The sequence below is a fragment of the Gorilla gorilla genome, chromosome 15 (genome assembly GCF_029281585.2).
Source record: "Gorilla gorilla gorilla isolate KB3781 chromosome 15, NHGRI_mGorGor1-v2.1_pri, whole genome shotgun sequence".
NCBI classification, from domain to species: Eukaryota; Metazoa; Chordata; class Mammalia; order Primates; family Hominidae; genus Gorilla; species Gorilla gorilla.
Genome location: NC_073239.2, coordinates 88396992 through 88420542, shown reverse-complemented (window position 1 = coordinate 88420542; position 23551 = coordinate 88396992). Strand labels below are relative to the sequence as shown.

Genomic DNA, 23551 nt, shown 5'->3' with positions numbered 1-23551 from the left:
CTTTCTAGCTACCGTAATAGATTTAATTACTTGGCTATTTTGGGAGATCAAGGAAGGAAATGCCCCCCTCCCCAACTCTTCCTGCACATTATATTTCCTGTAGTCCAGGTCACACATCTCTCCATGGAAAGAGCTTTTCAGATCAACATATACAAATTGAAAAGCCTGAGGGCAATGAGTTAAATCACAAAACAAAAAGGATTATTCTATATAAAAGCTCGACAAAGGCTACAAAATCCATCTGTCAGAGAAATAGTCCTCTCTGAATAAGAAGTTAGATTCAGACTCTCTGGTCAGTTATTTCTCACGTGGCCAAGAACTTCATGGTCACTGCCAAAAGAAATTTACTGCCATATATAAAAGGCAGTGATTCTTCAACTTCTAAATATTATGAAATACCAGCAACTCATTTTAATGCAATATATGTCATATTTGTTCAATGTGCAAATAGTTTTCCATTGGGAAAGTTCCAAGCTGGCCTAATCGAGAAGTAGCTATTCTCTGGAAACAGTGTTGTCAAAAGCAGCCATTTCACCAATGGAGATCATGTAGTGAATAGAGAATATTTACACTAGGCCACACAAGCAAAGAGTAATATAGTAAAGACAATATTCTCCTCCATTTCTGACACTTCTACAGCTTATGAGAGAGTGTTTTTATATTCATTATCTCATTTTGGAAAACGGGCCAAGGAGCAGGAAGGACTGTAGAGAGCATCCTTGAATGGAGTGTGCACTGACTGTCCTCCAAACAGACCACATGGCTTTATAAAGGTCACAGGAAAAACAATGCGGCTCTCTGCTCTTGGAGGAAAAAACGAAGGAAATCAAAATGAGTGCATCTTCCCTTGTGCTGAAAAACAGTTGAGAAATACTAAGAAGCTACTTTGTAGACCACTGTGTTCTCCCAGATTTGAAAGCAACCCTGTATGACTGCAGTTAATGATGTGCACATTTAATAAACACCATCAAAACAAACAAACAAAAAAGAGTCTGAAGAACAGACTGTAACTACTTAAGAAATCAGATTTTCTTTGTTTCTTTCTCTCCTTTTTCCTTTCTTCGGTCATTTATCAAGCACTGCAACAGAAATGGGACTACTTTGCCGTCTTGTATCCAGCAAACACCAGAAAACAGACAAAAACTCCAAAAAGCACCATGACCCTGCCTCTATTACAACCTTAGGAAGACAGTGAACTTGACAATGAAGCTTAGAGACCTGACTTGGCAATAAGGACAGAGAGATCTGAAATAGCAAACTAAAGAAGGCAGAAGAGACACACTCAGGAGTCCAGATCCCAATCTGCCAGACTACACACATTTAACCGCCTTCCTTGCAAAGGATGATGTCCCTGTGTACCAGGTGGAAGGATTATTCCTAAAGCAATTATTCCAAGCTGTGGCTCCATACCACCTCTAGAGGACTCCAAGAATCTCAAAGAATTTGGTAAAATTTCAGAACAAAATTTTATTTCGGCTAATTTATGGAAGACTGAAGAAAAAAAAAATAAGAATAGTTAGAAATCATCTTGCTGGGACCAATTCTTACCTTAAAGCCTGAAGGGAAAATAACTTCTCACTCCTTTTGAGAAAAAGGGAGATCTTAGTGTATAACAGTAGGGAAGAAGATTCAATTATTAAAAATAAAAACTGTTCAAATTATTTCATAGCCTCTTCACAGAACTGATGAAGGAGGAATTCATCTGGTAAGAAATTAGAAAGGAGAGAGTGAATCTTTTTTTTTCCCCCTGCAGTTAACAAATCAGCAAGTCAGTCAAACTCTTAACTAACTATGCATTATAAAAACAAACACTGACAAGCTAGCTATTGCTCAAATGCCATCCTCAGACCCTGATGAGAAAATGGCAGTTACCTGGTCCAATTCAGGGTCACACAGAAACAGCTAAAGGAACAGTGGCAGATTTTACTTTTTAAGACTACAAATTCCTCACCTGAACTCTTTTTCGCTCTCATTTTCTTCCCAAATCTGGTCCACAACTTCATTCTTTACCTGAACTTGATTTTTACTACCATCCTCCACTTAGAAGAAAGTAAAACTTCTCTCTCAAGGGAGAAAAAAAAAAAGAGAGAGAGAGAAAAGGAAATGAAGATGCAGGGGAAAAAAGACAGCCCACTCGCCCACACTGAAGGAATGAGAAGGAGGAATGGGAGGCCAACTGAAAATACTTTATCTAAATCCTCTGAAAAGAGATTACACTGGAATTGCTTATCTAAAATAAAAACCTATCAGTCTGTCTTTGTGCAGAAGTAGTAAACTTAGCCAGGATTGGTGGCTCATGCCTGTGATCCCAGCACTTTGGGAGGCTGAGGCGGTTGGATCACCTGAGGTCAGGAGTCCGAGACCAGCCTGGCCAATATGGTGAAACCCTGTCCCTACTAAAAAAAATACCAAAAATTAGCCGGGCCTGGTGGCACACGCCTGTAATCCCAGCTACTTGAGAGGTGGAGGTGGGAGAACCGTTTGAACCCAAGAAGTGGAGGTTGCAGTGAGCCAAGATCGCGCCACTGCACTCCGGGCAACAGAGCTAGACTCTGTCTCAAAAAAATAAGTAAATAAATAAAAGAAATAGTAAACTTAATAGAATCAGTAGCCCAAGGATAAAGAGATCATGTTGTAACTTGGTAAGAATCCAAGAAGTAAATAAACAGGGATGTCACTACCATTAGGGCTGTGAATAGGTAACTGAAATAAATCTAATGAGAGCTGTGCAAGAAAACCAACCCATGCAGAACCCTAACATTGTGCATAAGAAGACAAGAGTTCAGAACTACTGCATATGACCATAAAAAATCTAAATATCCCATAAAAGAAAAACAGGCAAGAAAGAAACAACTGCTACTTAGTAATATTTTTTAACAAGTTAAAATTTGCGTGTCGCTTCCTTCAGGTATTTAAATGCTAAAATCTCAATGTGATGCTTAAAATTAAAAAACACATTATAACACCAGAGAATCAACATTTGAGCATTTTCCAACAATACAACATTATAATTTAAAACCTGGCAATATTCGCCTAATTTAAATCAGTCTCTCAATGGAAGGGACTGCAACTGCAGAAGTGAAATCCAGCAAGCTACTGTTGTATAACCAAAAGATCTTCCAAGACAGTGCTATGTTCTTGCTGCTGACATTAACAGCTGCTGAAACACATTCTTTTTAAAATCATTTTCTTCCAGGGGTGGAGTTTCCAAAAGAATTCCAAGCTAAAATCTAAATAGACACTGTTCCAAAACTGAATGATACCACAAAATGCAGACTTCCTTTAAAACAACTTTTACACTCTTTACTTGGAAGAGAGGGCAGAGGACAAAGCTCTCATCATTTGCTCTGTTTATACCACAATGGCTTCAAGACAACAAACTGTGGGGACCATCACTGACCAACTGGTTGAAGTACATTATTGCTCATAGAGAAAGCTTCTGTTAAGCATAGACACTTAAAAGAAGCCCATTGGAAGTTAAGAGGGTTGTGGCATACTAAGTTATCCTGAGCATCAGAGAAGGAAACCAACAAACAAGCACTCAGAAGCCATCAAAACAGCACAAAGGACAACTACTTTCATATCCAGGGAGATGACTGTTGCTTACATAAACCTTTGTAGTGTAATGATTTGAAAGCCAGACTCTTTTTTTTTTTTTTTGAAAGCTATTGTAAATTGAAGGATGAGAGAATGTTAGTGGAATAATCAGAGATCTTAGCACAGAATTCCTTAGATTTTACAATGTAGCATTGTTAAGTTATGTGAAGCTGCCGTAGGATGGCAAGGCAACAGACAGAAGAAGAGGGACATCAGATAAGATGTAGCGGGGGACAGATACACTATGTTAAAAACCATTTTTAAAAATCTAGGAGGGACCAGGTGCAGTGGCCCATGCCTGTAATCCGCGCATTTTGCGAGGCCCAGATGGGCAGGTCACTTGAGGCCAGGAGTTTGAAAACAGCCTGGTCAACATGGTGAAACCCCTTGTCTACTAAAAAAAAAAAATTAGCTGGGTGTGGTGGTGCATGCCTGTCATCCCAGCTACTCGGGAGGCTGAGGCAGGAGAACTGCTTGAACCTGGGAGGCGGAGGTTGCAGTGAGCTGAGACTGTGCCAGTACACACCAGCCTAGGTGACAGAACGAGACTCTGTCTCAAAAGAAAAGAAAAAGGAAAAAAAAAAAAAAAAACCTAGGAGGGATTCTGACATTCAGTTATCCCTTGATAATAACCACATGCTGCTTCTGGTGACTTGACTTTCCTATCTTTCTATCAGAGGAGCAGAAGGCATTCCTTTTAAAAGTATGTTATTATTCTACTCTTTCTATATAGCAGCTCATTTTATATTATCCCTTCACTTAAGAATCAAGAGGAAAATTCATGCTTACATAGAGAAACATGCCCTGCATAAGAAAAACACTTCCTAAAAAATCAATGGAAACAAAAGTCAACCAGAATAGGGCAGTTACTCCTTCAAGAGGTGCTTTCTTTTATCTTAAATAAAATAAATACTTCCAGTTTAGAAGACACTAAGTCTAACACACACCATACATAGGTATTTAAGAGTTTCTAGCTGTCATCATCTCCAGCCAGTCCCTTATTAATTGTTGGCATAGGGTCCCCCTGCCCCTTCTGAATGGTGTGCTCTGTGTTCTGTGAGAACCTATTATTAGCCTATGTTAGTAATGGTCACTTCTGGATGGTAAAATTATAGATGGTTTTCATTTTTGTCTTTATGTTTACCTGCATTTTCTACTTTTTTACCAGTATGTATTATTTTTGTAAGTTAGTTTTAACATTTGTTGAGAATAGTGTATTAAATGAGATTTTCCTTGATGCTCTGAACGAATACAACTGAATGTTATTCCAAGTGATCATCAAAATACAACTAAAGGATCAAATTATAGTAACAATGAATGCAGGATCTTGGCCTAAATCTTTACGATCAACAGACTCTATACACATGCAGAACAGATGAATGTACATTGGCTTCTCTATCTTTAAATTGAGGCCACTGCATAGTAATACAATGGGGATACCATCAAATTTAGGGAGGGAGACAAATATTCAGATAGAAATAGAGACAGATGGTCTCTCTGAACACACTGTTTAGTAAAGCTTTCCATTTTACAACGGGGGCACCTAACTCCATAGGCCAGACTAATTTTATACAATTGGTTTGTGAAGGAAATTTTTTTAAAAAATGAGATTGGGAAGCTTTCATCAGGGATTACCATTCATTCACAAAATTGGGAAAGCATCTGTTACTAGATGGAATAAGATATAATCACGCATAAAACTCCTTTAGATATTTTCCTGCCCATTAAGAACTCTAGAAGTCTTGACTGAGGTCTTACAGCACTGCACCCACAAACAAAAGATATTTGCTGCCATGAATAAATAATTTACACAAGTTAATCTAGAAGCCATAGAGTATTGTTAAATTCCCACTAAGGTCAACCTTTCATGCCCCTCCATTTACATATTGGCTAATGACCCAATTATTTATACAAATGCAAACCAAGGGTAATGAGGTTGGGTGATTTGTTTTTGGTACTAAGGCATGGTCTCTTGGCTTACAATTGCCAAAACAGATTAAGTGAAAGGTTAACTGGGTACTAAGCAAGTTCTGTGACAAACAGGATCACAATTCTTAGTGAACTAGCACTCTTTTCTTATTTTTATTTTTTGTAGAGACGGGGTCTCACTATATTGCCCAGGCTGGTCTCAAACTCCTGGCCTCCAGGCAATCCTCCCACCTTGGCCTCCCAAAGTACTGGGATTACAGGCATGAGTCACAGCACTCAGCCAAACTGGCACTCTTTGTAAACACAGCCTAAATGAAGGTTTTTGTAATTTATATTAGGGAAAAAATATTCACCTACCCACCTAATGAGGAATTTTATCAAGGGTACTGACTGATGAAATATTTTACCAATCAGTTTTTTAGAAACTCACTCTAAAGTCTTTCAATTTAACTTAGCATATGTTCTAACAATTTTATAATTTGAATATGTGATTTTCAACAACTCCAAAATGAAAGTGGCAAGGTCTGACAAATAGCAATGCCCTATACTAACAAAGACAACCTGAATCACAAGCATGTGCATGTACAACCGCAGACACAAAATGGCAGTTATGCCTTCACAACACAAAATTACACAGTGAGCTGTGGCTTTCTTCTACTTACTGCCAAAGACGCATTCCTCTGAGATGCCTGCTCACATATATTCCAACATGAAAATAAGGGTTTATTCACATATTAAAAAGCCAACTCACATTACAAGTTGAAAATTTGGCCTTTTTGCTGCTGAATGAATAAATCTGCTTGTCCTTTTTAGAGCAGACACAGTGCTGGGAGAGAAGTGCTTGTAAAGACTCCTAATAAATTCTCAGAAAAAAATGAAAAAGGGTACTCTAGGAAAAGTCTTCATTTTATGTCTATTCCTAAGTGACTTATAAATGCCTTCAACTTTAGAATATAATTAAAGTCTTGTTATAAAGTAAATTGAGACAAAGTAAGAAAACTTTTGATTTGATTTTTTAAAAATAAATTGAAACACTGTCAACTTACTAATTAGCAAACACACCAAAAAAATGACTTTCACCCACTTCATTGCCAGGTACCTAACAGGTCTCAATAAGTAGACGACCCAACATTTTCAGAAAGGGAAGAGAGGATTATCATATTTCCATTCTAAATACTGAGATACTGATTTGTGAGACTAGTTAGGAGGACGCAAAACAGATACAATATACGTTTCCAGGATTTCCCCTGCCTCCACCACCCTGTAGAGGTTAAGCAGAGGCTACAGATGGCAAGACAGGTCTAAAAGGTCTGAGTGGAGAAATAAACGGGAGCTGGAAGACAGGCCACACTTCCTACCTTCTCACAAAGGAAAATAGTATGGGAAGCATGGAGGAATCTCCTAAAACTGACCCATGAGATCAGAACTGCTTACAAATGTCAAATATTCCACTGCTTTTCATTCTATCCAGGGAAAAAATTTTACTTTCATCAATGTATATGTACCCTCTATAATACTTTTAAAGAACAAGTCTCCTTTTCTAATTCTCTCAATTACAAAAGAGTAGAAAACATTTAGTAGCATTCTGGATAATTTGTGCCAATTTAGATGATTCATGTAGTATTGCTTTTCCAGACTAAATGGTCTATGGCCAGTGCTTTCAAGTCAACAAGGGTGCGGAGAGCAAGACCTAATTACAGATCTGAGTCAGTGTCTAGAAGCTCCCTCAGCCCAGGGGGCCGTTCCCCACAAAGGCAGCATTTCATCTGGCGGTACAAAAACAAGCCAAGTTTTTGTACCACTTTCCATATTTATACAAGTCCTTTTGTATGCCTTTAATATATATACAAGTCCTTTCATATATAAGAAAGAAGAAGACTCCATCCCACAAGAAACAAACAAAAAAGAGTAATATCAGTTCACTGAATTGATTTTTCAAAGAAAATTTTCAATAGGCTTTTCCCCTTAAAACCCAACTATAACACGCAGATTTTTTAAAAAAGAAAATGCACACAAAACATATTACACAACAACAAATGCATTCACAAAGTGTAAGATCTTCAAACAATTTCAACAAAAGATGTTAATGTTTTCCTTCCTGTAACATGGATATAATATGTATAAATTAAAGGGGAAAAAAATCTTTTGAGTTCACTTTTTTTCAAATGTTAAACATTTAAGTAAAAATGGCACCCAGAAAAAAAAAACAGAAATTATATTGTTGTAAATTTTTCTCTGCTACTTTATCAGTAATTAGGTTCTCAAGCTGAAAGGATTAATGATTTTTGAATGGAACTGACTATTTAGTTTCATGGAGGCAACATTCCAAGCAAGAGCAAAGGGTAACAGGACTCCCCCAGTAGTAAGGGAATTAGTTTTTTGAATGCAAAATTTAAATGACTTAAGATTCATTTCAGGCCAGGCATGGTGGCTCACATTTGTAATTCTAGCACTCTTGAAGGCTGAGGCGGACAAAAAATACAAAAAATTACCCAAACTTGGTGGTTCATCACGCCTGTATTCCCAGTGAATTGGGAGGCTGAGGTGGGAGGATCACTTGAGCCTGGGAGGTCGAGGCTGCAATGAGCTGAGATTGCACCACTGTACTCCCGCCTGGGCAACAGCGTGAGACCCTGTCTCAAAAAACAAAACAACAAAAACAAAAGCAAAAGCAAACAAAAAAAGATACATTTCACACAAGAACAAGATACAAAATGATCCCTAAGACCCAATATTGGGTCACAAGGGACATAAAGGCACAACAAAGATTTCCAAGGAGGCTCCCAGATGACTGATACACAGTACTATTTCGAGGTGCAACCTGACAGCCAGTTCTTAGGAGTAGATCCCTCTTCTGTACTACTGCTACCAGTACAAAGTAACATAGTGACAAACTGACAAATTTAGAAGAAAAAAAAAAAAAAAGAAGTAAATTTTGTAGGCATAATGGCGAATTCTCACAATGCAGAAAAATGATGCCAGAAGCATCATTTGGACTACAGAATGAATAGAGCTATTAAATGAAACAGCAACCAACACACTCTGAAAACCTCATTAATGACACAATTGATCTATAAGTATCCTGCACATTCCACACCTGCACAGGAGTGTAGAAGTAGATACAGAGAGTGAACTCAATGGTAGGCCAATTACCAGAGAAAAGTGCTTCGTATTAGTAGATAAGACAGAAAGCTATCAGCATGTTGGTTCAAACTCATCGACCATTCAAAATCTAAAACATTCTATCACAGATCACTAGGATACCTAATAATAGATCTTTTCACAAGTACCTAAGAACAGATTTATAGCTTCTTTCAGTGATCCTCAATTTATTCTAAACTCCCTTATGATTTTGAGTAATAAATGCACATAGCATCCACATTTACTCAAAGTTAAAAAGCATCCAAAAATCATACAATACACTATGTGGGAAGAGCATAGTTCTGCATGGGAATAATAAAGACCAAAACCAGGATAGTGGCTTCTTGGGGATAAAGAAAGGGAACTGCTGTTAGAGAGAAATATCCTGGGTTTTTTAATGTTCAATGGAATTGGTAAACATTCGATTTCTCTATAGAGTGTTCAGGAGAGGCAACATGGATTTTGTTTTTCTGCTAATCAAAAAGGAGCTGGGGTAAGGATATTTGTGTTATGCCTTATATGCTTTTTATATTTGAAATATTCCTTCTAATTTTTCAAGAACAAAAACAAGGAATTAGAAGGGTATAGACTGTTCTAAGAAAACACAAAGAACAAGTCTGCACTGCCAAATATGCACCTACCTATGCAAAGGGATGATTTTGCCAGTATCCAAGACCCTTTTTAGCATTCACAGCACAAGTTGGTTGATCAGGACGCAAAACCTTCTGGGGGTGTGGGGGTGGGGTAGAATCTGAAAGTGATATATTGTATTCTCATGTCTTTGAATACTAAATCACTACCTGCTAACTGTTAAGAGTGAAGAGTATGCCAGTCAACACCAACACACTCTGCCAGTTTAATTTAATGGTATTATTTTGCCTTGCTTTGCAATTACTCCTACATTTCCCCAGGGAGAAACTAATGGATTACTAAAAATAAAATGGAGACTAAGTGAATCACTTAGGCTGTTTTGGCTCCTAACTCAAACTGGCTTAAATAAAAAGGAAATGTATTGGCTCAAATGCTTGGACGTCAGAGAAAGGGCAAGCTTCAGGGCTGGTTTCCTTGTGATTCTGGACTCCGTCCTCCACCCTGTGTGGCTTCTCACTCAGTCCGGAAGCCACAACGCTGCAGCTACACCAGACCTCACACCAGCGCACGACAACATCCAGAAGTAAGACGCAGCTCTGTCCTAACCATGAGAAGCCTTCTGCCAGAAGCTCCAGGCAAACCCACATTGGAGCCACGCTGGGTAGAAAAGGATTACAGGACCATCTCTGAAACCATCCCCCTGACCAGGTAACACTCAGCACTCACTGATGTAGCCAGAGTTCATGAGTCAATCATGGACAAGGCAGAAATGAGATTGCTCCTAATCAGGGCGAGCTGCAGTCAGTTCTTCAACCCCATAACATGAGGAATAGATGGGATGCATGATATGGATCCAACCCTAATGTTCAGTCAGTACTATTTACAGGGAATAGCCTGAGCAATACTGTATCAGAATAGGAAATAAATCACTATTACACTGTATTTGTATATAAAGCTATAGATTCAAAAAGCAGATAACAAACGACTTCATCTCTTTGAGAAAAGTAGATTTTTTAAAATTTTGTTTCTATGTTTTCATTTCTCTAATCAGAAATTTAAACACAGAAAATCAACACTTTGTAAAGCAGGTAGGTCATAGGAAGTACGGCATAGTACTTACTATATTCTTGTGCCATGGCTACCGAAATTTAGACAACATCCACACCAACAAGGTATAACCTGAAATAAAATTAGAAAAAAAACCTGGTTAAGTGCACAATAAATTTCACTAAAATACAATAGCTATATAACTTTCACAGGTCTTATCTTTGTTCTAGAAGAGGCAAACCAGCCTTTCTAAGGTAAACAGTGGCTTTTAAATTAGACATTAGAGAAAAATGTCTCTAGTATTATCATATTTCTTTCTTTTTTTTTTTTTAAGATGGAGTTTCACTCTTGTTGCCCAGGCTAGAGGTCAATGGTGCGATCTCGGCTCACCACAACCTCCGCCTCCCAGGTTCAAGGATTCTCCTGCCTCAACCTCCCTAGTAGCTGAGATTACAGGCGTGTGCCACCACACCCGGCTAATTTTGTATTTTTAGTAGAGACGAGGTTTCTCCATGTTGGTCAGGCTGGTCTCGAACTCCTGACCTCAGGTGATATGCCCGCCTCAGCCTCCCAAAGTGCTGGGATTACAGGCATGAGCCACCGCGCCCGGCCTGTCTGTAGTATTATAATATTTCTAAATATTTTTAAGGTCACATGCATCTTTGTACAGCTGACCATAACAAACCAAAACAAACAAAATACCTTTTTATCAAGTACTGTTGCCCTGGACTGCTATTTATAAAGCTGAAACAAAAAGGGGAAAAAATAGAATTATTATTTTTCTCTTTTTGAGATGGAGTATCATTCTGTCACCCAGGCTACAGTGCAGTGGCACAATCTTGGCTCACTACAACCTCTGCCTCCCAGGTTCAAGCAATTCTCCTGCCCAGCCTCCCAAGTAGCTGGAACTAGAGGCGCGCACCATCACGCCCAGCTAATTTTTGTATTTTTAGTAGAGACAAGGTTTCACCATATTGCCCAGACAGGTCTCGAACCCCTGACCTCAGGTAATCCACCTGCCTCGGCCTCCCAAAGTGCTGGGATTACAGACATGAGACACTGCGCCCAGCTGAAAAATAGAATTATTAAACAGACCTCAAAAATCATGTAGTCTACTCACTACAAGACACAACTAGCCTGTTCAACCCAATGCAATTTAAAGCTAGATAAATAAGCTTCGATTTCTAAATTCCTTAACTTGAAGATCTGAGGAGACAGTTCTCAGGAGAAAAAAATACAAAAATATGATTCCAATATCTGATACTGCATCATCTTACTTAGTAAAATCTATGAATATTCAGCACACTATGGAGTGCTGAACAAACACACCCACAGAACTTGAGATTCTTAAGACGCTGGAATTGCTTTTAATATTCAAAAGGGAAAGATAATAGCCGGTACAAGGGCTCACGCCTGTAATCCCAACTACTCTGGGGGCCGAGGCATGAAAATCGCTTGAACCTGGGAGGCGGAGGTTGCAGTGAGCTGAGATTGTGCTGCTGCACTCCTCCAGCCTGGACGATAGAGCGAGACTCGGTCTCAAAAAAAAAAAAAAAGGTAAGATAAGAACTCTGTCCTTATCCAAACCTCAGGCCACATAACTATATAACAAACCACACTTTCAATTAAGAGGGACTGAAAAACATAAAAGTCTAACTAAGCTTTAAGACAATGAAGTTTCCAGGTAGTATGATGACAAGGCGGAGGATCACTGTCCATCTATCCACAAATACAGTGTCTAACTTCACTTGCCTCAGTGTGTGTGAGATTCAGCCATGTTGCTGTATTCATTATAGTTAATAAGCTTTAAAAAATTTTTTTAAAGCATTAAAAGAAGAAAAGTGGAAGCCTCAAAACAGAAGGAAATATTTGCAATACATATATCTACCAAAGGACTGATTCAGAACATATAAAGAACTCCTTACAAATTAATAAGAGGGCTGTGCAGAGTAGCTCATGTCTGTAATCCCAGCATTTTGGGAGGCTGAAGCAGGAGGATTGCTTGAGCCCAGGAGTTTGAGAACAGCCTGGGCAACATAGCAAGACCTTGTCACTACAAAAAAATTAAAAAATAAAGAAAATTCAACATCTTCCTTGGTTTAAAAAATAAAAATAAATAAACATTAAAAATTAGCTAGGCATGGTGGTGTGCGCCTATAGTCCCAGCTATTTGGGAGGCTGAAGCAGGTGGATCGCTTGTCCCCAGGAGTTCGAGGCTGCAGTGAGCTCTAATTGCACCACCACATCCCAACCAGAGCAAGATTCTGTCTCTAGGGGGAGAAGAAAAAGACAAGCCACCCAAACAGAATATAAAAATGGCTAACAAGCATATAAAAAGGTGTTCAACTTCATGCATCACCATGGAAATACAAATTAAAACTACAATGAAATAAAATTACATAATGATGAAAATGGCTGAAATTTTAAAATCTGACAACACCAAGACTTAGGATGTGCAGCAATTCAACTCTCACACAATGCTGATGGGAATACAAACCGTAAAGCTGTTTGGCAGCATCCAATAAAGCAGAACATAAACATACCCTGCAACCTAGCAATTCCACTCCAAGGTAAATGCCTCCTGGGAATGTGCAAACATAAATCCCATACAATAATTTTCCAATAAGTGTTAGCTGTAATAGCCGAAACCCAGTAACAAATTGTGGAATATTCATATAATGGAATACTATAGAGCAGGAATCAGGATTTTTTTTTTTCCTGTAAAGGGCCAAATAGTAAATATTTCAGGCTTTGCAGGCCATAAAATCTCTGTCCCTGTCACATCTGCTCAAACCTGCCTTTGGAGTACAAAAGCAGCCACAGACAATACGGGCTTGGCTGTGTTCCAATAAAACTTTATTTACAAAAACAGCCAGTCCACCAGCCTTAGTTTCGCCTGCTACACAGCAATGAATATAAATGAACCATAACTAATAAAAGAACACTGATAAATCTCACAAACATAATGTTGAGACAAAGAAGCCAGACACATGAAAGAATATACTGTATGATTCTGTTTTATAAAGTTCAGTAATAGGTAAAACTATGTAAGTCAGAATAATAGTTTCCACTGAGTGTAGGATGTAGGGGAAAATACAGACTGGGAGAAGGAAAAGGGGGGAAATTTGGTGGGCTAATAATATTAGATTCCCTGATTTGAGTGGTAGTTTCACGACTATGTTCAATTTGGAAAAATTCATTAAGGTATAAATTTATGATGTACTTGTCTTCATTCTGAATAAAAAAAGTAAAACATTTCAGTAATTATTATAAATAAACAATACGGGACACATTACTAAGTGGATGCTTTCTCATAGCGTGCAATACCCAGATTCAAACACTGATGGACTGCAAGCCTTGTGCCCTCACAAAGCAAGTTCCTGAAGCTCTCCACGTCTACAGTGTGATGTCTGCATTGCAACTAAACTCCTCTTCCAAGTTTCATGTAGGACTTGAGAACGAGCTATGATTAGATAGCATACACAGGAGTGGCAGGAGGTAAACGCAATACAGAGGGAGGAAGGAAAGTAACAGATGGGTGAAGAGACTGGTAGAAATAAGTCCCTGCATTTTAACATAATCTGCTAAGTAAGCAATACAGAATTTAAAAAGTAACACAAACAGCTTAGAAACACAATTTGGAAGGTCACTGAACTTGCCTTTTGGACATTAAAAATAACGACAATTTAAAAGCTTACTAAGGCTCTTAAAAGACTGATGAAGGGATTTATTTCCGGTACAACAATTTCTTCCAATCTAACAGATTAAATAGACAGGAAGTTTCAACTTTTCAAGTGAAGTAGCAAACGTGGCAATGATACAGTCTTGACTTTCAAAGCTGACATGTTTTCACATTATGAGGATTTACGTTCTATTGTATGGGCTTATGTCATTAGTGAAATGAAAAGAGAAGAAATAAAGAAAAGAAGGTGAAAATAATTGAAATCTAGTCACTACAGGCCGGGCGCAGTGGCTGACGCCCGTAATCCCAGCACTTTGGGAGGCCGAGGCAGGTGGATCACGAGGTCAGGAGATGGAGACCATCCTGGCTAACACAGTGAAACCCTGTCTCTATTAAAAACACACAAAAATTAGCCGGGTATGGTGGCAGGCACCTGTAGTCCCAGCTACTCAGGGGGCTGAGGCAGGAGAATTGCTTGAACCCAGGAGGTGGGGCTTGCAGTGAGCCGAGATCGCACCACTGCACTCCAGACTAGTCAAGAGTGAGACTCTGACTCAAAAAAAAAAAAGTCAGTTGGGCTACATAGCAAAACCCCATCTCTACAAAAAATACAAAAATTAGCCAGGCGTGGTGGTGTGAGCCAGTAGTCCCAGCTACTCAGGAGGCTGAGGTAAGAGGATCACTTGAGCCCGGGAGGTTGAGGCTGCAGTGAGCCATGATCATGCCACTTCACTCCAGCCTGGGTGACAGAGCGAGATTATTAAATGTAGGGAGAGTAAAAGGCAAGTGAAAAGAAAATAAGGAAAGGAAGTCTTCCCATAGAGGTAAGAATGGAAATAAGTTTTGAATGATTACAGATAGGCAAGGTTAGGAGAATAGAAGTATCACTTTAGGCAGAGGGAGAGAACGTATGCATGGAGACATGAATGAGTCGGTCATATCTGAGGTATAATCAGAAATCTGAGACAACCAGAGTGTGACGTACAAGGACAAGCTAAAACTGAGATGTGGCCAGGTGCAGCTGATCATGCTTATAATCCCAGCACTTTGGGAGGCCAAGGCAGGAGGCTACTTGAGCCTAGGAGTTTGAGATCAGCCTTGGCAACATAGTGAGACCTCAACTCTATTTAAAAATAAACAAATAAATAAAACTGAGATGATGAAAGGACTTGTAAATCACACTGAAGTTTGAATTTTATCTTACAAGCATTATGGAACCATGGGAGTGGGAACTGGGGAATGAGAATGGAGAATGAGAATGAAGTGGCATGTCGCAAAATATATCTTTTTGCATAGTTTTGCCATTTAGAACCATGGTAATGTTTCACAAAATAAAAAAAGCAAACAATTAACATCAACCAGTATATAAGAGGAACCTAAAGCGAAACATAAACAGTAACAACTAAACTGCATTAGGAATACATAACATAACCACATGACCACCCTGAAGGGAATGCAGAAGAACTAACCACTGTGGAAGCCAGTATCTTGACTATAATAGACACTGAGGCTAGAGACAAAACAAATACAGAAAGGAGAAAGGCTAGAATGAATTTCATGGTGTTAGATTTGAATCAGCGGTATCACTATGAAATCATGGTTTTTAACATGTATTTCAACAGACAGACAGGAACAGATAAATGTAGATATGTGTATACATACATATATTCATTTCCCAGCTCTGTCCTCTGAGAGAGCCTAAGGGTAATGACATCTTAATAGCACAATTAGCACCCAGACGGTGGTTTCTAAACACCATCCTTCAATAAAAAGAACCAGGACTACTTGGAGAGATGTCTGGCTGAACTGAGACAGGGAAAATACCAGGTGAGCCTGAAATATCTTGTGGTGCCAAAAAGTAAGGGAGTGCTCAAAAAAGCTGGGGACTTCTTAAAAGGAAAGTGGAACCAAACTGAAGAGGCCACATCTGGAACAATTTAAAGGATTATAACCCATAGGATAAAACAAACATCCACAAGTCCATAGTGATAAAAAATAAATAACTGAATGTGTAAGTACATGGAAGAGAAGGCCAAGCTCTTTCTTATAGGAAAATTTTAATGGACACATGCAAAAAGGATAATGGAAGTAGAAAAACCACCATTTGACAAACACCACAGGTTAAAGAAAATAAGGAAACATAACTAACTGCAATGTTTGATCCTGGATTGGACCACAGTCCAAACAAAAGACATTATTGGAAGAGTTGACAAAAAACAAATGCAGTGTAGAGATTAGTTAGCAGTATTCTATCAAGGTTAATTACCTGATTTAGATAATTTTACTACAGTTATGTAAGATATTAACATTTGGGAAAGGTGGGCAAAGGGTAGATGGAAGTTGCTTGACATATCTAACTTTTTTTTAAAAACTCTGAGATTATGTCAAAATAAAAAGCGAAAAAAAGAAAAATATGGATAGACAAGGGATTCCGAGTCATAACTTTCATCTAAAATCTAGTTTCAGGCCTTTTTCTCTCTATGCCAAATATTAAAGCTGACAAAGTGTGATACCTAAAAAAAAACATATATGCATATATGTATAAATGAGAAGTTTGAAAATATGAGCAAATAAGGGACTGTAAATAACCAAACAGAATGGAGAGAGAACCAAACCGTCGAGAAATTTAAAATGTGATAACTGAACTTTAAAAAAATTCATTAGGTGGATAAATCACAGAATGGACACAGATGAACAGTGAATCAGTAAACTGTAAGACTGACCTTGAAAAATTACCCAGAATGTTTCTCAAATAAAAAAACGCAAACCTTAAAAGAGAGAGTAAGGCCGGGTGCAGTGGCTCACACCTGTAATTGCAGCACTTCGGGAGGCCAAGGCGGGTGGATCACCTAGCCTGGCCAACATGGTGAAATCTCATCTCAACTAAAAATACAAAAATTAGCTGGGCGTGGTGGTGGAGCCTGTAATCCCAACTACTCGGGAGGCTGAGGCAGGAGAATCACTTGAACCTGAGAGGTAGAGGTTGCAGTGAGCCGAGATCGTGCCACTGCACTCCAGCCTGGGCAACAAAGGGAGACTCCATCTCAAAAAAAAAAAAAAAAAAAAAGAGAGAGAAATTAAGAAGCTTAGATGAGAGAGTGAATAGACCTAAAATCTGCCTTAAAGGAGTGCAACTTGAGCATTCCAAATCGGAAAATCTGAAATCCGAAATGGTCCAAAACTTCAAACTTTTTGAGTGCTGACATGATGCTCAAAGGAAATGCTCACTGGAGTTCAGGTTTTCAGTTTTTCAGATAGGGATGCTCAACTAGAAAGTATACTACAAATATTCCAAAATCTGAAAAAACCTGAAATCCAAAACATTTCTGGTCCCAAGCATTTCAGATCAGGGATACTCACACTGTACTAGAAGAAGATAATGGAGAGACTCTCTGGTATAAATGACACACCAGTCCTTGAATCCAGAAAGGCCAGCAAACAAGAAGCAAGTGAAAAATCAATACCAAGAGACATAAAAGTAAAAATACTGATCACTAAATAAAAAACAATCTTAAAAGCAGCAGAGAAAAGAAAATCACCTACAAATGTACCCCAATTAAGGTGATGACTTATTTCTCAAAAGCAGCAATGGAAGCCACAAGACAGAGAGAACTATTATTTTCAATAAACTAAGAGAGAGAACTATCAACCCAGAATTATATAGCTAGAGATAATTCCTTCTAGAACAATAAACATTTTCAGGCAAATAAAACCAAGATTTTACCATCAATAGACACACACTAAATTATATGACTTTTGCACAGCAGGAAAATGATCCCAGATGACAGACTTAAAAAGCAGATGAATGGTGATACCACACAAAAGATGACAACCAAATAAAGGGTTAACAGTCAGGTGAAAGATGACTGACCCCATTAGTCATGATAAATAAATCACAATGTGGTACTACTACCTACCCATTGGAATGGCTGAAATTAAAACCATGTCACTAAGAATGTGGAGCAAATGGGACTCTCTTACACCTTTGGTAGCAGTGTTAACTGATACGGCTCCTTTGGAAAACTGGCAGCATCTATTAAAGTTGAACACAGGCATATGCTATAACTCAGCAATTTCACACCTAGGTAGACAGCCAGCATAAATGGACACATATTTGTAGCAAAAGACACTAATGGGGTTCAGCACATGCTACTTCAAAATATGGCATCTTAGCATTTGAGAAAACCACAGAAGCAACCTTCTCCTGTCCTTCTACTATGAAGTAGGCCATAAAAGAATTCTCTAGCCTTCCTCTGAAGCAGGTCATAAGACCTTCATTCCACAGGTACCCTCCCTATACCTGCCGGAAAGGAATGCCCTTATCTCTGAAGACACAGGGACATGGAGCAGCTGAACAAATAGGCCTAGTTTATTACCACTGCCTCATACTCCCTTTGCCCAATCAGACTTCTGCACAACTGTCCACTCATCATCAAGTTTAGCATAAAAATACAGAGATGTCCCTGCTTCTTTGGGTCTTAATTCCTGAAGACTCCTGTGTCACGTAAAACTTATATTAATAAATTCGTATGCTTCTCTCTTGTTAATCTGTCTTTTGTGATAGGATGTCAGCCATGTACCTAGCCATTGGAAAGGAAAAGAAATCTTTCTCCCCTACAACATAAACAAGGATGTTCATAGCAGTGCAATTCCTAATAGCCCAAAACTGAAAACAACCGCAGTGTACATCCACAGCAGAAAGAAAAGCTAGGCTGGGCACACTGGCTCACACCTGTAATCCCAGCACTTTGGGAGGCTGAGGCAGGCAGACTGCATGAGTCCAGGAGTTCGAGACCAGACTGGCCAACATGGCGAAACCCCATCCGTACAAAAAAATTAAAAAATTAACCAAACATGGTGGTGCATTCCTGTAGTCTCAGCTATTCGGGGGGCTGAGGTGGGAGGATCACCTGAGCCTGGGAGATGGAGGCTGCAGTGAGCTGAGATCACATCACTGCACTCCAGCCTGGGTGACAGAGTGAGGCCCTGTCTCAAAAATAAATAATAATAAGGAAAGAAAAATAATAATTGAGGAGTTCCATATAACAGAATAGTGTAACAATAAAAGTAATGAAATATTGCTACCTGTAACATGAACTATCATGCATGTAATGCTGAAAGAAAAAAGCCATATACAAAAGTATACACTACCTAATTCCATTTACAGGAAGTTCAACACCAGGCAAAACTAATCACTGCTATAACTCACAGGAGTCCCATCAGGGGCTTCTAGAGTGACACTTCATTTTTTTGACCTCGGGACTGGTTTCATAGATGAGTCCAATTTTTGAAATTCACTGACTTATCCACTTATGATCTGTGCTCTGTGTGTATATAATATTTCAAAATAACATTTATTTAAAAATAAATAATAAGCAAAAACACTAGCAAGAATATCACAGAAAGAATACTGTGTTCTCATGGCATCCTATCAATGACAAACAATTTTGATTTGTATTCTTACCAATGATGTTCATTTTGATGAACTGATTAAGGTGGTATCTGCCAGGCTTCCACCACTGTAATTTATTCTTTCCCCCTCTGTAATTAGTAAGTATTTGATATGGAGGTAATCTGAAACTATATAAATATCTGGTACCTCATCAAGCTTTCAATTAATGCATTTCACTATTTTAAAAAAATTTGTTTTTTCATTTTTTTGAGACAGGGTCTTGCTCTGTCACCTAGGCTTGAGTGCAGTGGTGCAATCACAGTTCACTGCAGCCTCGATCTCCTGGGCTCAAGCAATCTTCCTGTCCTCAGCTGCTAAGACTATAGCTGTGTGCTGCCACCACAACCAGCTAATCATTTATTCATTCTTACATTTATGTTATTCATCAATTTATTCAGTGGGTTATAATCCATTACTATTATTGTTTACTATAATTAATCACTATTATAATCAATCAATCAATCAATCTTTTTTTTCCGTAAGAGACTAGGTCTTACTCTGTCACCCAGGCTGGAGTGCAGTGGTGTGATCATAACTCACTCAAACTCCTGGGCTCAAGCAATAATCCTGCCTCAGTCTCCTGAGTAGCTAGGATTACAGGTGTGTGACACCATGTCTGGCTATTTTTTTTTTAATTTATTTGTTTAGAGGTAGGGTTTTGCTATGTTGCCCAGGCTGGTCTCAAACTCCCAGCCTCAAACAATTTTCCAGCCTTAGCCTCCCAAGTAGCTGGGATTACAAGCATGAGCTGCTGTATCTGGCAATCATTTCCTCATTTTCTGAAACTACGTGTTTTGGTCTCATTTCTCCAAGGAATACTGGTTCCTTTTATTAGAGAATTGTATTTAGAAATCAAGATTAGGGTGCCAGATATGTTCATTGTTATTGGGGGATACTTTCAGGCACTGTCAATGGGCAGTGCTAGGGAATATAAATGCATGTGTGTTATACATCTACACATATATCTACATCCATAGGATTTTATTAGGAGGGTTTTTGTTTTTGTTTGAGGCAGGTTCTCACTCTGTTGCCCAGGCTGAAGTGCAGTGGTGCAATCACAGCTCACTACTGCAGCATCAACCTCCTGGGCTCAAGTGATCCTCCCACCACAGCCTCCCAAGTAGCTGGGACTACAGGTGTATGCCAACACAACCGGGTAATATTTCTAGTTTTTTGTAGGGATGGGGTGATATGGTTTGACTGTGTCTCCACTGAAATCTCAACTTGAATTGTATCTCTCAGAATTCCACGTGTTGTGGGAGGGATCCCGGGGAAGGTAATTGAATCATGGGGGCTGGTCTTTCCCATGCTATTGTTGTGAAAGTGAGTAAGTCTCAAGAGATCTGATGGGTTTATCAGGGGTTTCCACTTTTGTTTCTTCATTTTCTCTTGCCACCGCCATGTAAGAAGTGCCTTTTGCCTCCCGTCATGATTCTGAGGCCTCCCAAGCCATGTAGAACTGTAAGTCCAATTAAACCTCTTTTTCTTACCAGTCTTAGGTATGTCTTTATCAGCAGCATGAAAACAGACTAATACACAGTGTTTTGCCATGTTGCCCAGGCTGGTGCTGAACTCCTGAGCTCAAGTGATCTGCCAGCCTCAGCCTCCCAAAGTGCTGGGATTACAGGCGTGAACCACTACATCCAGCAGGACATTTTAAAAACTCGACAAATTCCAATCAATGGTGCCAATACTAGTAACAAAAAGTAAAGAAAAAGAAAAAAACTTCACAAGCTGACTATATGTGAAGTTCACATGAAAAATCAAAAGCCCAAGAAAAATCAAGACACTACACATGAAGACAACAGTAATGAGGGGATCTGCCATACCAACTATTAATTATAACACAGTAAGACTTCCAGGTTAATGGAGAAAGGTTGAATTATTTAATAATGGTACTTGCAAATGTGTTTATGCATGTGGAGGGAAATTAAACTAGATTCCTGTTCTACTCTCTATATAAAAATAAATCCCAACTTAACTAAAGACTTGCATTTAAAAAATAAAATACAATTTTTTTGTGTGTGTGCGAGACAGTCTCCCTCTGTTGCCTAGGCTGAAGTGCAGTGGTATGATCTTGGCTCACTACAACCTCCGCCTCCGAAGCTCAAGCAATCCTCCCACCTCAGCCTCCCAAGTAACTGAAACTACAGGTGTGAGCCATCAAACCTGGCTAATTTTTGTATTTTTTGTAAAAATGAGGTTTTGCCATGTTGCCCAGGCTGGTCTCTAACTCCTGAGCTCAAGCGATTCACCCGCCTCAGACTCCCAAAGTGCAAGGATTACAGGTGTGAGCCACTGTGTCCGTCCAGCCACTGCAGCTGGCCTCATTCTATGTTAAAATAAAAAACTTCTGTTCATTAAAGGATACCATGAAGAAAATAAAAAGATAAGCCACAAATTAAAAATCATATCAACAAAATGTAAGTATCCAGAGTATGTAACTCTTATAAATGTATAAGATAAACAATCTGAGAGAAAAATATATAAAAGTTACAAAATACAAAAAGTCCTTCAATACAAAAAAATGATGCTCAGTTTCCTTCCTTAGTAATTAGGAAAATATAAATGAAAAGCACCTTTCACACTACTAGCTTGACTAAATTTAAAAAGTCAAACAATGTCAAGAATGTGGCAAAGCTGTGGGGCAATGGAAACATTCAGATGCTCTGGTGGGAATGTATATTGGTACAATCACTTTGAAAGGCAGTCAAGATGTTAGGTAGGCAGATGGTACGGCATATCCTACCATCCAGCAATTTCACTCTTAAATTTATGTTCACTGAGAGACGTGTCGCCCAGAGACACATATAATTGTTTATAACCACAGAAAACTGCAAACAACTCAAATTCCAACAGTAAAATAAGAAAACAGAATGTGGTTTTGTTTGCAGGAAAATCAGTGAACCATGATGTTAAATGCATCAAGTGAAAAAACTCAAGGGGACAATGTCCCTCAGTATCTATGCTGAAAGAAATTTGTAATAAACCAAAAAAAAATTTTTTAATTACATTACAAGCTTACTGAAGACTGGGCCAGTATCACTTAATAGTCATTAAAAGCTTCCCAAAAGTTTTGTACTAGGTGTTCTAGATGTTTCCAAGACATATACAATTATGTCCACCAAGATACAATAATGTGATCCCCCAGTTTTGAAAATGATAGTGAGTCCATGGCACACACTAGATTAAACGAAATAAAACAAAACCATAGATGTCATTTTTATTTATAGAAGGTACTTACATTCCCAAACTTCAATTAAAACTCTTGAGAAAGCACCATTCACACTGTGGTTTTTTAAAAGAAAAAAAAAGTTTTGTTTTGTTTGTTTGTTTGTTTGTTTGAGACAAAGTCTCGTTCTGTTGCCCCAGCTGGAGTGCAACGATGAGACCTCGGCTCACTGCAATCTCCGCTTACCAGGTTCAAGCAATTCTCCTGACTCCACCTCCTGAGTAGCTGGGATTACAGGCGCCCGCACCACACCAGGCCAACTTTTGTATTTTTAGTAGAGATGGGGTTTTGCCATGTTGGCCAGGCTGGTCTCGAACTCCTCACCTCAAGCAATCCGCCTGCCTCAGCCTCCCAAAGTGCTGGGATTACAGGCGTGAGCCACCACACCCAGCCAAAAAAAAAAAGGCATTTTTAAAAAAAGTTAGTCTCACACTTATAATCCCAACAATTTCGGAGGCTGAGGCAGGAAGACTGCTTGAGCCCAGCCTGGGCAATACAGGGAGACCTCATCTCTACAAAAAATTTAAAAATTAGCCAAGCATGGTGACACATGCCAGTAGTCCCAGCTACTCAGGAGGCTGAGGTGGGACCACTGAGCCCAGAAGGTCAAGGCTGCAGTGAGCTACGATGGTGTCACTGCACTCCTGCATGGGTAACAAAGCAAGACCCTGTCTCAGAAAAAAAGGTTAATAAAAAATCCTGCTATTTTATTACTCAGCTACAGGGACAGGTGAGATTGTTTCTCTTAGGCTCAGATCAAGTAGAGTGTATCCATTTGTTTAAATATGTATGTATTTAAGAACAGCATAATTTCAACCAAAATAATTAAACTCTTCAAATCAATATAACTGGATTTTAAAACAAAACCAAAAACAACCTC

At 38.9% G+C, this 23551-nt stretch overlaps 1 protein-coding gene across 34 annotated transcripts in view; it reads right to left on the bottom strand.

Moving 5' to 3' along the window:
* The window catches only part of SIPA1L1 (signal induced proliferation associated 1 like 1), a 415163-nt gene that overhangs the window by 198517 nt on the left and 193095 nt on the right, over window positions 1-23551 (bottom strand). For 29 of the 34 annotated variants that reach the window (XM_055362226.2, XM_055362236.2, XM_055362244.2 and 26 more), the window contains one exon: window positions 10379-10437. The gene's annotated coding sequence lies outside the window, so the exon portion shown is untranslated. Of the gene's footprint in view, window positions 1-10378; window positions 10438-11007; window positions 11050-23551 lie in introns of all 34 variants that reach the window. The other 5 variants (XM_063697940.1, XM_063697944.1, XM_063697945.1 and 2 more) reach the window with 1 other exon arrangement.